Raw genomic sequence first — 15,024 nt, forward strand, 5'->3', positions numbered from 1 at the left:
CCCACTGGCTCTCCTGGAGTTAACCCTGCTGATTTTCAAAACCAGATACTATGGGGACTGGTCTTCTCAGTGCAGGTCCCCGGGACCGGGGATGTCTGCCATGGAGTCTGATTCTCTTGTTCCTCTATACATGTTATGTCCCTCCCATTTGTGGTCAGTTATACTATACCAGGGGTTTGGTTTCCAGCTGTACCCCTCCTACCCTTTTTGATGTGGCCTTCTCTCTACAACTAGCTCTGGAAGGTATGTTCTCCTGGACTTCAGATTCTTTTGGAGTTAGTTGCAATATGTATAGTTGTTGCCTCATAGTGTCCATGGGATGAGGTGAGCTCAGGATTTTCCTAATCCACTGTCTTCTCTCTTTCAAGATGGAGGTCATTTATATATTTTGCCGCTTAAACAATATACCTTCTTTGTCATCTCTCTACATTGTTGGGATTTGTGGTATATGTTAAGACAACTAAATTTATGTATATTGAATTATATCAGATTTATAAATGGATCTAAAAATAACAATCTGGCGTTATCATCTAAGGAACCACATAATTGTATTAAAAATTATGGTCCAGGAAATAGGGAAACCACAGAGGTGTTAAAAGGCCTCCAGTTGCTTCAAGTCTAACAACTTTTTTTGGTGTAATAGTTGGTATGAATGATGGTTGCCATGGCAGAGATAAGGGATCTGTCTTTTCCATAGACTGAGCTTTCAGTGGGTTCATGATTTATTTATATGTTCTCCACAAGGTTTAGCAAAGTACTTTGCCTACAGTAGGCCCTCCATAAACATTTACTGAATATATGAAAAATGGGCAGTGTGCAAATGCATACAGCATTGATTGTTATAACAGAAGTCATTTGCTTTTCTGAAATTCACTTAAATTCCGGTATAGCAAAACCATCGCTTTTATGAGTTAGATGGCTGTGTATTGACCACTGAATTTCCTGTGATAAAATGAAAATATCCACAGAAATTGCTAGTTCATAGAACTTTAATTAAGATGGTTTGGCTGAAACAGATATGAGAAACCACCAAAGAAATTATCTAACTCTGTAGCTTATCTGAGACATTTTCACATTACCTAATTATTGGATTTTTAAGAATAAATCTTAAGTTTAAATAAAAATAACATGTACATTTTGAGAGCAGGCAGCTGAAATTAAGAGTTGGTTAGGCATTTAGATCTGACTTAGTATTAAAATTGATTTAAATTGATATGAAAATAATTTCTAAGAATAATAAAGTCCCCCCTGTAAAACCCAAGATGATTGATACTCTTTGTCCGAGGAAATGAAAGTTTGAAATAGTTAATGTCTAAGAAATTTCTCAAAGTAAGTCATTTAAATGGATAAATTGTGAACACGGCAAGCAATAGCACAATAGACTTACTATTATGTGGTAAGACTTCAATGTAGGTAAAGTTCTTTATCATTTCAACCCCCATGTTTGATCTTCAAAAAAATGGGAAAATAAATTAGCCAGATATCTGCCCAGATATTAAAGTAAAAAATGAATCACTAGCTGAGAGAGATTGAGCCACTCTTCACTCTCTACAAATGCTTTATTTTCCTTTACTTTGATATATTTAAGATATTCTGAGAAAGTAAATGGGTTAGGATTCTGGAAAATCATTCTCCTGGTAAGGGAAGGGATCCAAAGATCCAGAAAGAGGGCCATGTGGAATTCATAAAACATATATCTTTGGTTTTATCTTCTAAATGATTTTCTACTGCAAGCCAGCCTTTGCATCTTTACCACCTGTGGTAATTCAGGCCTTCATCAACATTTTCCTATGGCAGTACTTCTCAAACTTGAGTGTACATCAGGATTATCTGGAGAGCTTATTATAACTCCGCTTACTGAACTGTATCCCCAGGGCTTCTGATTCAATAGTTCTGGGGCACTTGAAGAGATACCTACACCCCATATTCATAGCCTCATTAATTCACAGTAGCCACGCTATGGAAAGAACCTAAGTGTCCATTGATGGATGAATGAATACAGATGTAGTCTAAATATACAATGCAATATCATTCAGACTTAAAAGAGAAAAATAGCTTGCCATTTGCAATAACATGGATAAACCTGGAGGACATGCTAAGTAAAATAAGTCAGATACAGAAAGATAAATTTCACTTGTATATGAAATCTAAACAAGTCAAATTCATAGAAACAGTAGAATGGTAGTTTTCAGAGTTTGGGGGTGGGAGAAATGGGGAGATGTTGGTTAAGGGGTATAAACTTTCATTTATAAGATGACTAAGGTCTGGGGATCTAATGTACAGCATGATAACTATAGTTAATGTAGGTTTAAAATTGGCTGTGAAAGCAGATCTTAAGTGTCCTTACACAACACACACACACACACACACACACACACACACACACACATGAGCACTTGGCTGGCTCAGTCAGTAGAGCATGCATCTCTTGGTCTCAAGATTATAAGCCCCACATTGAGTGCAGAGATTACTTAAAAATACAAAATAAAACACACAAAAATGCAAACTATGTGAGGTGATGGATATGTTATTCAACTTGATTATGGTAACTATTCTACAAGGTATATGTGTATTTCTGCTCCTTTGGTTTATCCCAACTAAAACATCCTCTGTGCTGCCTGTTTTCCCCTAGACAAAATACTTCCATGACTTTGCATCATCAACCTACAGGATAAGGACCAAGCTCCTTGACTGGCTTACAACCTTCTATGAAAGTCCATTTGTCCAGCCTCCTATTCATGCACTTTTGACCTTCACAAGATCCCCAGAGATTATTTTCTGTACTTTGTCATCTCCTTGAGAGTAGCATTTGGGTCAGTCTTATTCATTATAATGTTTTAGTGGCCTAGCACAGTGAACTTCACCTCGAGGTATATAGCTCTTACAAATTAAGTTGGTGAGTATATCTGGTCAACTGAATTCATTCCATCAACATAGTATCCATCTTGGGAAAGGAAGGACTTCAGGGGCCAGATCCACAGAGACCTCCAGGAAGGACAAAGGAAGTATTTTCCAAAATTGAAAAAGATTGTCTGAATTTTGGGGTCAAATGAGAATAATCCTTCATCACGGGCATCATAGGGTTGCAGAGGTGAGGGGTCAGGGCATTTGGACAGTAACAGCTGTCGGGAGTGGTGGAGTCATGGGAGACAGTGTTATATATAGCCTCTTGACTTTCGCATAAAGTAGATTGGGATACAGGTTCTGACTGCATCTTGCTAGGTGTAACTTACTTTGGCCAAGCTATTTAATATATTTGGGCTGAAATTTCCACATATGTTAAATAAGCATAATAGTCACTCCAGATTATTTTTACTGAGGATCCTGTCAGACCTATCTTTGGCACAAGGTTAAAATTTGTCTCGTTGCAGAACCTGGATTTCTGAAATTTGAAATATTTATTCTCCCACATCTATTTAAGGTAAAGTTGAAGTTGTCAAGAGACAACCTTGTGAATTGGATTACCAAAGCCAAACTTTGGGACATTAAAAATAGGATTAAAAGGGGGCCCCTGGTTGGCTCAGTTGGTTAGACATCTAACTTAGGCTCAGGTCATGATCTCACGGTTAGTGAGTATGAGCCCAATGTCAGGCTCTGTGCTGACAGCGCAGAGCCTACTTGGGATTCTCTGTCTCCCTGTCTCTCTGCCCCTCCCCTGCTTGTGTGCACTTGCTCTCTCTTGCTCTCTCAAAAATAAACATTTATAAATATATAAAAAAGTAGAATTAAAAACACAGTATGACGTTCATGTCAATGTGTCTTGTCTTAGTATTAAGTGTGCATGTATGTGTATGTATATAAATGTGTGTATATATATATATATACACACACACACGTATACATACACGTGTATATATACATATGCGCGCACACACATTCACACACACTCACACACACATGCATATTACGTTTCAGAAGGGAGTCTGTAACAGACCATGACAGAAACTGAAAGATTTCTTAACAACTGTGTTTCCTGTATGAAGTCTTCTCAGGTGGCAACCACTTGCTTATTTTCCCACCATGATTATCCAAAAAAAGTACTAAAATTAAAAATATTTTTTTAACTTGGAAGAAGTGAGTATTTGAGGAGGTAGCATCTGATTGGGTAGCTAGGGATGAGAGAATATGAGGGAGAAACTGTATTTACTATCTTACAAATGAAAGAAACCAATTTAGTCCTTGGACTTGTGGGAAGAAATGATGTCCTAGCACCTGACTTGGGCCTAAGAATGGGGCTTAGAGTTTTGTATTAGAACAATCTGCAAGAGTTCTTGGATATGGAATCAACTGTGAAACTGACTATTCACCTGTGAGGAAATGTATGTCTACTTCCATGCAAGAGGAGAAAAAAAGACATTTTTTAATGAAGCTTGGAATCCAGAAGTAAATGTGTGTATTGGAAAGTAAAACAGGGTCAGGCAAATTGTCATAAATATAGTCCACTTTGGAAGCATGATAGGGCCAAAAATACATGTACGTTAGCTAGACCAGGAATTTAGGGTTTCCTGAGAACAAGGAGGAAAGTGTGTAGGGAGAGCTCCCCCAACACAGGCTGCGTTGAAGACCATCTCAAGACGGAGCTGTATGTGGCCAACAGGGAAAATGGAATCAGCACAGGAAGACTCTGCCTGTAGAGTTAAAACATGGTCTTCAAAATGAAAAGGGCTCTACATCTTCATGAGTATACCTCCTTTAGGTATTAGTTAAAATAGTTTTTTGGAAAAGCCCAGCCTCTTTTGTCTGAGCCATAGGATAAAGGAATTGTTCCATACCTTTATCAGGAAAACAAAAAAGTGAAGGTGACAGAGCGTGAAAGGGACATTTTGTAGAAACCTAGGGTCAGTTGTGCCCTGCCCCCTGCCCTGGTGTCGTCATAATGTTTGAAATGTATTTGAACTTAAATTTTCAGGATACTATATTATTCCACTTGCTTTTTTGAACCCACATCACAAAACAAGGCCTTTCTATAGCAGCAATTACCAAACTATGGAACCAAAGTCTCTTAAAATGGTATAACTGTTCCATGGTCAAATAATTTTGAACCCCTGTCTTCCATCCCCACTTGAAGGGATACATACTAAAGTTACTGAATAAGCCAGCTAAAAATAAACCTATTTAATTATTTTCCTGATTGTATTTCACTTATTTTCCATTCCGCAGTTGAGAACCTTCCACGTGTTAGGCATCACTGGGCTAGGAGACAAAGTGGTGGCTCTTAATGGCTTCCTATCATATATAGGTGGCCTCTAAGCTCTGCCTACCCATCTGACTTCCTTGCTCCATTATCCATTGCATTCGAGCCTCAGTGGTTCCCCTCCCCATTTCTGAAACATTCCAGCATGTTCTCACCTCAGTTCATATACTCTCTCTTGGGAATGGTATTTCCCCCAAAATTCATCTGGCTCACTTCCTCACTTCATTCAAGGTGTTGCTCAACTCACCTGTTCTCAGGTTGGTATTCAAAACAGGTCTCACCTGCCTCTTCTAAAATAGCACTCACCATTTCATTAACAATCCTTATTCTCGTGACTTTGTTACAACTTGTTGTTTGCCGTTTTTTTACTCCACTAGAATATAGAATTCCAAATACCCAGTGTTACAGAATGAGTCTGGAGTTCTCTCTTGTCCAGCAAGAAAGCAGATGCAAAATTAAATGTGAGAGAGGCTAATAATGTCTGGGAGGAGATAAGAGCCCCAAGTAAGGGTCCTTGCTCAGTTTTTATTAGGATCAGAAGGCTTACAAACGTGATGGGTGTGCAGAAAGAGACAATGAAACAGTAATCATGAATTCATGTGTGTGAAAGAAAGGGGCTTTCAAAGATATGCAGTGTTAGGGGTTTGGGTCAATACAAAACAAAATCCTGGTGTGAGTATCAGGTGCTGAGTGAGTCTGTTTGTCTCAACTTGTCTAGGGGATAAGACAGAGCATGCTACCCCAGGGTCAACATGGCACCTTTCTTTTGCTAATTACCTCTGCTCCAGGCAATTTCACCAGCAGTCTATTACCTAATCTTGGATGCATTCATCCTGTGGGTTCCTACTCCTATACTTCTATACTGGGGTGCCCTGTTTACCTAATCTTGGATTCTTTCATCCTAAACCTTGTTAACCCATTGGTGCAAACTCAGGGAATTGCTAAACTTATTCCCCACAACCCAGAGTTATGTCTGGAACATAGAAAATCCTAACTATTTAAAAATTGAATAAATAAATGGCAAAAAAAATTATGGTTATTGCTTCACAGAACTTACAATGTAGCAGAAGATATAAAAATATGTGTGAAACTTAACAGTATAATGAGTGTTATCATTGGGAAAAAAATCAGAATGTACTGAAAGAATATGCGAATAGCACTTTACCCAAAGGTGGAAGAGTACTATTTAAACCAAGACTTGTAAAATTACAGAGTTGAAGGAGCACATGGTCCATTTGTGAAATGAACGTTTAGCTTGTCTGACAGAGCAAGGCAGCATAAGGGTGAGACAACAAGGTTTAGAGCTAGGCAAGTCCTTGTAAACATTACAGAGTATGGATTTTACCCTTAGAGCAATGGGGTCACATACAGGAATTTAAGCAAGGAAAAGTAAAAGTCATCCAGATTTTAGAAACCTTAGTTTGGATACAGTAGATTGAAGGAAACAAGACTGTGGACAAGGAAACCAGCTCTGGGGATGGGTGGAATAATCTAATTGAGGTACAATGATAGTTTCTCCACAGAGGCAACAGCAATGGAGTGATGACTGGGTTCAGTAACTCTGTGGGAGGTACAGTGCATATTGTATGTATAATAAATAAATGATTTATTTAATGTACAGGGTGAAGTAGACCAATGATATTATTCATCACCCCCCCCTTTTTTTTTGACATGGCATCTAATATTCTGTAGGATTGTTGTTCTGTAGAATATGTTACAGAAAATACTGGTCTCTTAAAAAGTTGGTCTCTTACCAACTCTGGAAGTATTACAAACCAATGGATAACAATCGGGATATGTAAAGTGCTTCATTGGTTATACTCCTTAAAACCACAGGTGTAGAGATGACCTGTATGGGGCCTGTGAGTATACCAGCAGCTGAACCGACTCTGATAGGATTATAACCAAATCAACATTTATTTGGTGTTAGGGAGCTTGATTAGGAAAAGTTTCTAGGCAGGGTTGGTCTGAACCTAAGCCTACCTCTTTGTATTGCCTATTGAATGTGAAGGCCTGTTACCTGTGGAAAAGACTTGGTTCTTCCTTTCTAAGATAGCAAACATTTCCCTCGCTGGTGGTCATGTGAGTCATACCTACAGGGAATATGTGGAGGCTTCATGCGGTAGAAGGCCTCTTGGTCTTGGTAGTCCAGGTCTTTACACAGTTGAGCAGTCGAGTTCAGGTTCAGACCACACAGAGCGAAGACTAGGAGGTGCCATTGTCAAACTGGCCTGTGGCGATCATTCGGTCATTGGTTCCTTGCCCTCCAGAGAGCAGACATCCCTTCACTGGGGTGGATGAGCAGGAGAGACAGAGACCCAGCCCTCCCTAAACAAAATGAAGCTGACAAGGTAGGTGCTGTTGTTGAAGTCTGTCACCTATTCTGAAGCGCCTACCTTCAGGGCTGGGGAGGACATCCTGGCCCTCAGGAAATCCCCACCATACATCTTCCTGTGTCCCAACTGGTCCCTTGCCTCCAGTAGGATATCTAGCTGCTTCCTCCTGCAATAGGTGTCTCGAGGTTGGAGGATGGTGGCTGTGCCATGTGCAGCCCTGGTGGTGGTGTTCATGTGGGTGAAACATCTGGGTCAGATCAGCTGGTTTACTTTCTCCATGATTCCCTTTATTCTCAACTCAGTCTGTTCGTCAAACTGCTGGATCCAGTGGTACTTCAAGATGTAAGGTCTTTATTAAGATGTTCCATTGATTCAGGGCAATAGGGCTTCTCAAACTGAACAAGAACTGAAGTATTGAGGGAAAAGGAAGGTACTATCAACAAACAATATAGTTTGCTTTCAATATAAATTATTATGGCCCGGCTTATACACATTTCAGTTGGCGTAAACACATACCAAAAATGGATTCTAACGGTTTTCAATTTTGGAATCCTAAGAATCATTTCCATGAAATGTGACTTCCTCTGTTACCAACAGATGATTTTTTGGAAGTCATTGGCTTAGAAATTAACTACATAAAATAAGTATATATCATTTTGTGATTGAATTTTGAAGTGTGCCCCTTTGCCGTATCCTCACTTACTTCTTCTTTATAAAAATCACATAGCCATGTTATAGACAATACGGAAAACAGCAAACTTTTAAAAACATGATCCTGCCTACGCTTTGCTGTTTTTATGGTATTTTTTATTTATTGTCGCCTTTTCCTTTTTTCTTTCATGTATGTATTTTGTTTACTAATCACGTTAAAATTAGTACTAGTACCTTTTGCAGTAATACCATAATAAACAGTTTTTAAATTTGTTAATATTTATTTATTTTTGAGAGAGGGAGAGACAGCATGAGTGAGGAGGGGCAGAGAGAGTGAGGGAGACACATAATCAGAAGCAGGCTTCAGGTTCTGAGCTGTAAGCACAGAGCCTGACCTGGGATTCGAACCCATGAACTATGACATCATGACCTGAGCCGAAGTCAGATGCTTAAGGAACTGAACCACACAGGCACCCCAGTATAAACATTTTAATACAGTTAATCAGTTTTCGTGATCACTTATAATCACATAATAGTCTACAGGAGGATGTGAAATGGCTTGTGGAGCCAATGATATTGGACAATGGGAGTATAGCTATTTTACATGACTTTTAATGATCAATACCTAGGGGTGGAAGTACCAGATTATATATTATTGAATTAAATAATCAGCCAAAGCACGTATGCGTTTTTATTCTTCTTGACTGTCAAACATACTCTCGAGGTAAGAGTTTACAGTGCCACCAGCAGTATGGAGGACTGTTACAATACACAGGTGTCTCATTTGTCTTCGTAGCAAACTGTGATGAGGAAAATAACTTTTGAGGAAAACAACTTTGTTCTTCTGAGTTGCTATTCAGACATTTTACAGTATAACCCTGCTCTATACGAGTCTGGACTTTTAGATAAGGACTTGAGTTTGGGGTGCCTGCCCCAGGTTCACCTTTTACTTTTCCTGGACACCTTTTAAAATAACCACTTAGAGGGGCGGCTGGGCGGCTCAGTCGTTTAAGCATCCAACTCTTGATTTCACCTCAGGTCATGATCTCATGGTTTGTGAGATGAAGTCCTGCATCGGGCTTTGTGCTGACAGCACAGAGATTCTCTCTCTCCTTCTCTCTCTCTCTTGCTTTCAAAAATAAATAAACTTAAAAAAGTAAAAGAACCACTTAGGCTTGAGCCCATGAAAAGTCAGTAATCTCCACCCCAACCACTTTATAAGTAATAGGTGCTTGCTACCCTGCTCTCCTATCTCCCGCTTGCTGGTTACTTGATGGAGGACTCCCCACCCCCTCAATTACCCCTCTTCCCTTCTGGGATTTCTAAGTACAGATTTTCCTTGAGTTAATAATAGGGTTTATATCCCAATAAGTCCATTTTAAGTTAGAAAAAAATACCATAAGCCAGGGCACCTGGGTGACTCAGTCAGTTAAATATCCAACTCTTAATTGCAGCCCAGGTCATGATCTCACTGTTGATGAGATCAGTCTGTGAACTGGCAGTACAGAGTTTGCTTGGGATTCTCTCTCTCCCTCTCTGTCCACCCCTTCCCCGCTCTTGCACACTTGTCTGCGTGCTCTCTCAAAATAAAAAAAAATACTTTAAAAAATAATAAAATAAATACCATAAGACAAAAAGGCATTTAATACATGTAACCTACAAAACATAGCTTACTTTTCCCACCCCACCCTAAATGTGAACCACTTCTATTATCCTACAGTGGGGCAAAATCATCTAATCCAAAGCCTATTTTATAAGAATGTTGAATATCTCAGGTAACTTAATCGCATACTGTACTGAAAGTGAACAACAGAATGCTTGTATGTATGGAATTATTGACAGTGTGTGGGTTGTTGACTCCCATGATCCCATGGCTGCCCGTAGGCTGTGGTTCACTCTTGCTGCAGAGGGTCTCAAGAGTGTGTTGTACTATATATTCCTAGCCTTGGGAAAAGCTTCAAGTTCAAAATCCAAAGTATGGTTTCTGCTGAAGGCTTACTGCTTTTACACCATCATAAAGTCAAAGAATCATAAATCTAACCACTGTAAATTGGGAGCTCTCTGTAAGAATAAATCCTGTAACTCTACTTCCTTTGTGTGAGTATATTGAAACTGCACCTTTAATCAAAAGGACTCTGTGGATCTTATTACTCCCCCCAAAAACTTGGAATTCGGATGCTGAGGGAACTACCTGCTGATCCAACGTGTGTGGCATGTGCCCCCTCATTCATCAGGTCATAATCTACATGTTCTCATTTCGGTACACCACTCCAGCTTCTCAACACACAAAGCACAAAAGTTGCATATAGTGTTCCTCAACAAGAATACTAAGACAAATATTTAATAAAAAATATTTGTTTAACTGACACTGAATGTCATTGTGTTCACTTGGACAACAAAGTAACTAAAGAGAATGTCATCACCAGTTTAAATTCTGTTCATCTTGTGCTCCCTTTGGCAGCATATATATTAAAGTCTGTTCATCTGTTACGGTCCCAGGCGTCTCCTAACCCCATGGAGGTACATTTAGCCATGGCCTAAAATGATACAGGTGAAGCCAAAGTTGGAAATCTACTCCTGTTTGTTAATTGGCCTGTTTTTTCCTTTATTTTTTTAAATTGCCTTTTTTTTTTGTTTAGCCGAAAATGTGTTTATTGTTTTTATTGAAGTAGAACACACAGTGTTTCAGATGTACAATATAATGATTCAAAAATGCTATACATTTCTCCTTGCTTATCAAAATAAGTTCATTCTTAATCTCTTGTATCTATCTTACCTATCCTCTTATCCCCTTTCCTCCTGGAAACCACCGGTTTGTTCTCTGTGTTTAACCATCTGGTTTTTGGTCTTTGCTTTTAAATTCCACATAACACCTTACACCCTGTCAGAATGGCTAAAATGAAAAATACAGGAAATAACAAGTGTTGATGAGGACATATCATGTGCTGTTAGTGGGGATGCCAATTGGTACAGCTGCTGTAGAAAACAATATGGAGGTTTCTCCAAGAAAATAAAAAAATTACCATAGGATCCAGTAATTCCATTACTAGGTATTTACCCAAACAAAATAAAAACAGTACTGCAAAAAGATCTTTGTACTCCTATATTCATTGCAACATTACTTATAATAGCTAATATATGGCATCAACTCAAGTGTCCATTGATAAATGATTGGATAAAGAAGACGTGGTACATATACACAATGGAATATTACTGAGCCATAAAAAAGAATGAGATCTTGCCATTTAAAACAGTATCGATGGACCTAGAGGGTATAATGCTAAATAAAATAAGTCAGTCAGAAAAGGACGAACACCATGTCATTGCACTCCTGTGTGGAACTTAAGAAACAAGATCTACAAATTAAATTAAACTGCTGTTTAATATTTATACAGAAAGGCTTGAAGCCTAGTTACACTATTTCCTCTGTCATAATTGTTAAAGATTCTTCTGAAATAAGATATTTAATTGTGCCAAAATTAAAACACCTCCTATATTATATGCTACTAATTAGATAGTTGCCTGAAAGAAAGATCCTTAGAAAATCCATCTTCTGATTGGTGAATGAATAGCTGAATGAATGATCACCAAGACTGCACTTGGATAACTGTTCTCAATTTAAGTATTTTGGTTAAATTATAAAATGCTATTAAAAATATTTGCCAATATACAGACGAAAATGGAGACTTCCTATTTTAAATGACTTTCAGTACCAGGGTATTTCAGCTAAATCATCTATTTCCTTTGCCCATTGTTTTAATTTTGATGTCAACGTTTTCACTTTCTTAGTTGACAATTCTTATATAACAAACATCTTAACACTCAGTCTCTCAATTTTGCAGAAAATATTTTATTAATTGTTCAACATTTTAGAAATATTTAATATTTAGAGTTAAAGCAGTGAAGAATTCCTTTGTGACCTATTTCTATTGCTTCTAAATTTAGACTGTTCACCACACTTTTATTTCTGAATATTTAATTTTATTTTTTAAATATCTTCTGTCATTGGATTTTTTATTCTTTTGTGTACCTAGATTCAGCCAATTGGATAGAAACTCTACTGGTTATTATGATAAAGATACTCTCTGCTCTCTTAATGATCTTTATAATAATCTTAATTATTACTAATTATGAAAGGGACCTACAATTGTTATTTTTAGCTGATATGATTATACCCTCAGGGAAGCCAATCTCATGAGAAGAACAAACATGTATACTTATTACAAAAAAGTAAGTAACTTGAAAGATACATAAGCAAAATTTCATGGGTACCTAAAAGATTGTAGCAAACTTGGCCTGGGACAGTTAAGAATGGCTTCAAGGGGGTGGGGGAATGGAAGTTATAGTTTAGTGGTCATGGGAGTCTCCATGTGGAGTGATGAAAAGGATAGTGGTGATGGTTGCATAATACTGTCAATGTAATTAATGCCATTGTTTTATACACTTCAATGGTTAAAAGAGAAAAGTTTTATGTTATCTATAACCATAATATTTTTGAGGTGGGGGGAGGCAGTGGGAGAAAGAGAATCTTAAGCAGACTTCATGCCCAGAGCAGAGTATGATGCAGGGTTCAGTCTCACGACTGCAAGATCATGACTTGAGCCTAAACCAAGAGTCAGATGCTTAACTGACTGAGCCACCCAGGGGCCTCTATAACCATAATTTTTATAATTAATAATATAATGTACCATAAACTATAGAATTATAGACTTTAAATGAGAATTATATAGTAGGTAAACAATTTATCAAAACTTTTTTTTCCTTGAAAGAATGACTGTACAGGACTGATGCCCTTTGATTCTAAAAAGACTAGAAGGAGATGATCAGAGGGGAGGAAAAAACCATCTTTTAGGTAGGGAAATCTATATTTGCCATGGGATTTTTCTTTTTAAAAAATCTTAATTTCACTGTATCTGTGAACTGTGTAGCTGTAACTTCCACACTGTAAACTGTGTGTCCATAAGTCCAGAACTGTTAACCTTGCTTTAAGAACAATTTCTTGAGGCAAGAAGGCTATTAGTGTTCAAAAATGAGGGGTTAATCTAAAAATTTTGAAAGGATTGGAGAAGCTCTGAGGAGCAAACTTAATAAAGACAGTCAGCTATCTTGGTTTCCTTGTATCTGACACAGACAGTCATTGATTATAACTAGGCAGTTCTGCTCCCTGATCCTTTTATAGTAATAAATATCCTCTGGGGCACCTGGTTGACTCAGTGAAATGTTGGACTCTGGATTCTGGCTCAGGTCATGATCTCATGGTTCGTGAGATGGAGCCCCGCTTCTGGCTCTGTGCTGACAGAGTGGAGCCTGCCTGGGATTTTCTCTCTCTTTCTCTCCATGTCCCTCCCCAGCTCTCTCTCTCTCTCAAAAAAAATAAACATGAAAAAAATATTAGCGAATATCCTAATGTTCTTACATTAAAAAGATACAAGTAATAACCAAATTAAAGAAGAGTCTAGGCTAACAGGTGATAAAGACATTCTGGTTGGTTTTGAAGAATGGTAACTTTTTTTTTAATTGAAGGATAACATACAGTGTTAAACTAATTTCAAAAGTACAATATAATTTAATAATTCTATACTCGGTGATCATCACCATAAGTGTAACCTTAATCCCTTTTATTTCACTCTTTCCCTCACCCCCATCTCCCCTCTGGCAATTACCAGTTTTTTCTTTGTATTAAAAAGTTCATTTTTTTTTGTCTCTTTTGTTTGCTCATTTGTTTTGTTTCTTAAATCCCATGTACAAATGAAAGCATACGGTATGTGTCTTTGTCTAACTTATTTCATTTAGCATTATGCCCCCTAGACCCATTCATGCCATTGCAAATGGCAAGATCTCATTCCTTTCTGTGGCTGAACAATATTCCTTTATATAACACACACATACTATTTGTATGGCATATATTTGGCATATGGCGTGCACACACACACACCACATCTTCTTTATCCATCTATTGATGGACATTTGGGCTGCTTCCATATCTTGACTGTTGTAAATAATGCTACAATAAACATAGGGATGCATATATATTTTCGCTAGTGTTTTTGAAGAAGAATTGTAACTTATTCTTGACACACAACTTCAAGATCAGAATGTTCATCTGATTACTAAGGGCTAACATATATTCCTGAGCTTGTTAAAATTCTTGGCTTCAGGACCCCTTTCCTAACACTGGGTCCTAAATGATACATGGGACAAACTCTGAAGTTGAAGAGTTGGGATCTCTTCCATTAGCCAGTGGTCATACCTGAAACTTCGAAATCCAACTCAGTATTATTGAGAATGAGATTGCCAAGGACTCAGAATAGACAGTTTAAGACATCTGCTATTCCAAGAAAACAGGATTTTTTTTCCTTCATCACAGATATAGTGATTATATGCTCCAGTAAAAACACTGAGTTTTGATTCCTGGTATCACCAATTACTACCTGTGTGATAATGCATTAGACAAGGTTCCATTTCCTCACTGTTAAAGCAGGCTTCTTTACACAGGAGACCTTGGTGTTGAAATAAAAAAAATAGAATGCATCTATTTAATTCCGCATATGCCTTATAAATAGCAAATCACTGGATCATCTTCTTAAATTTTTTTTCCTTTGGGCCATTTTTCTTTGTGTTAAAACATACATACAAAAAAGTGTACAATCTAGTGGCATTACACATTTTAAGCCATATGTTATCATTTTTAAGATATTTTAGCTTTTGATTATGGATATTAAAAGCATACAGAAGCAGAGAGTAGTGTAAGCAACTCTTACTCCTGCAATGTACTCATCACTTAGCTTCAGAAATGTGTTTCTGCATCCCCATAATAAATTCCACTTGATCACCATGAATGAT

The 15,024-nt window shown here is 37.8% G+C and overlaps 1 pseudogene; it reads right to left on the minus strand.

Moving 5' to 3' along the window:
* Positions 1 to 15,024, minus strand: part of LOC132662252 (NXPE family member 2-like) — a 90,613-nt pseudogene that overhangs the window by 21,160 nt on the left and 54,429 nt on the right.

This window comes from Panthera onca, chromosome D1 (genome assembly GCF_046562875.1).
Source record: "Panthera onca isolate mPanOnc1 chromosome D1, mPanOnc1 haplotype 2, whole genome shotgun sequence".
In the NCBI taxonomy this organism is placed as follows: Eukaryota; Metazoa; Chordata; class Mammalia; order Carnivora; family Felidae; genus Panthera; species Panthera onca.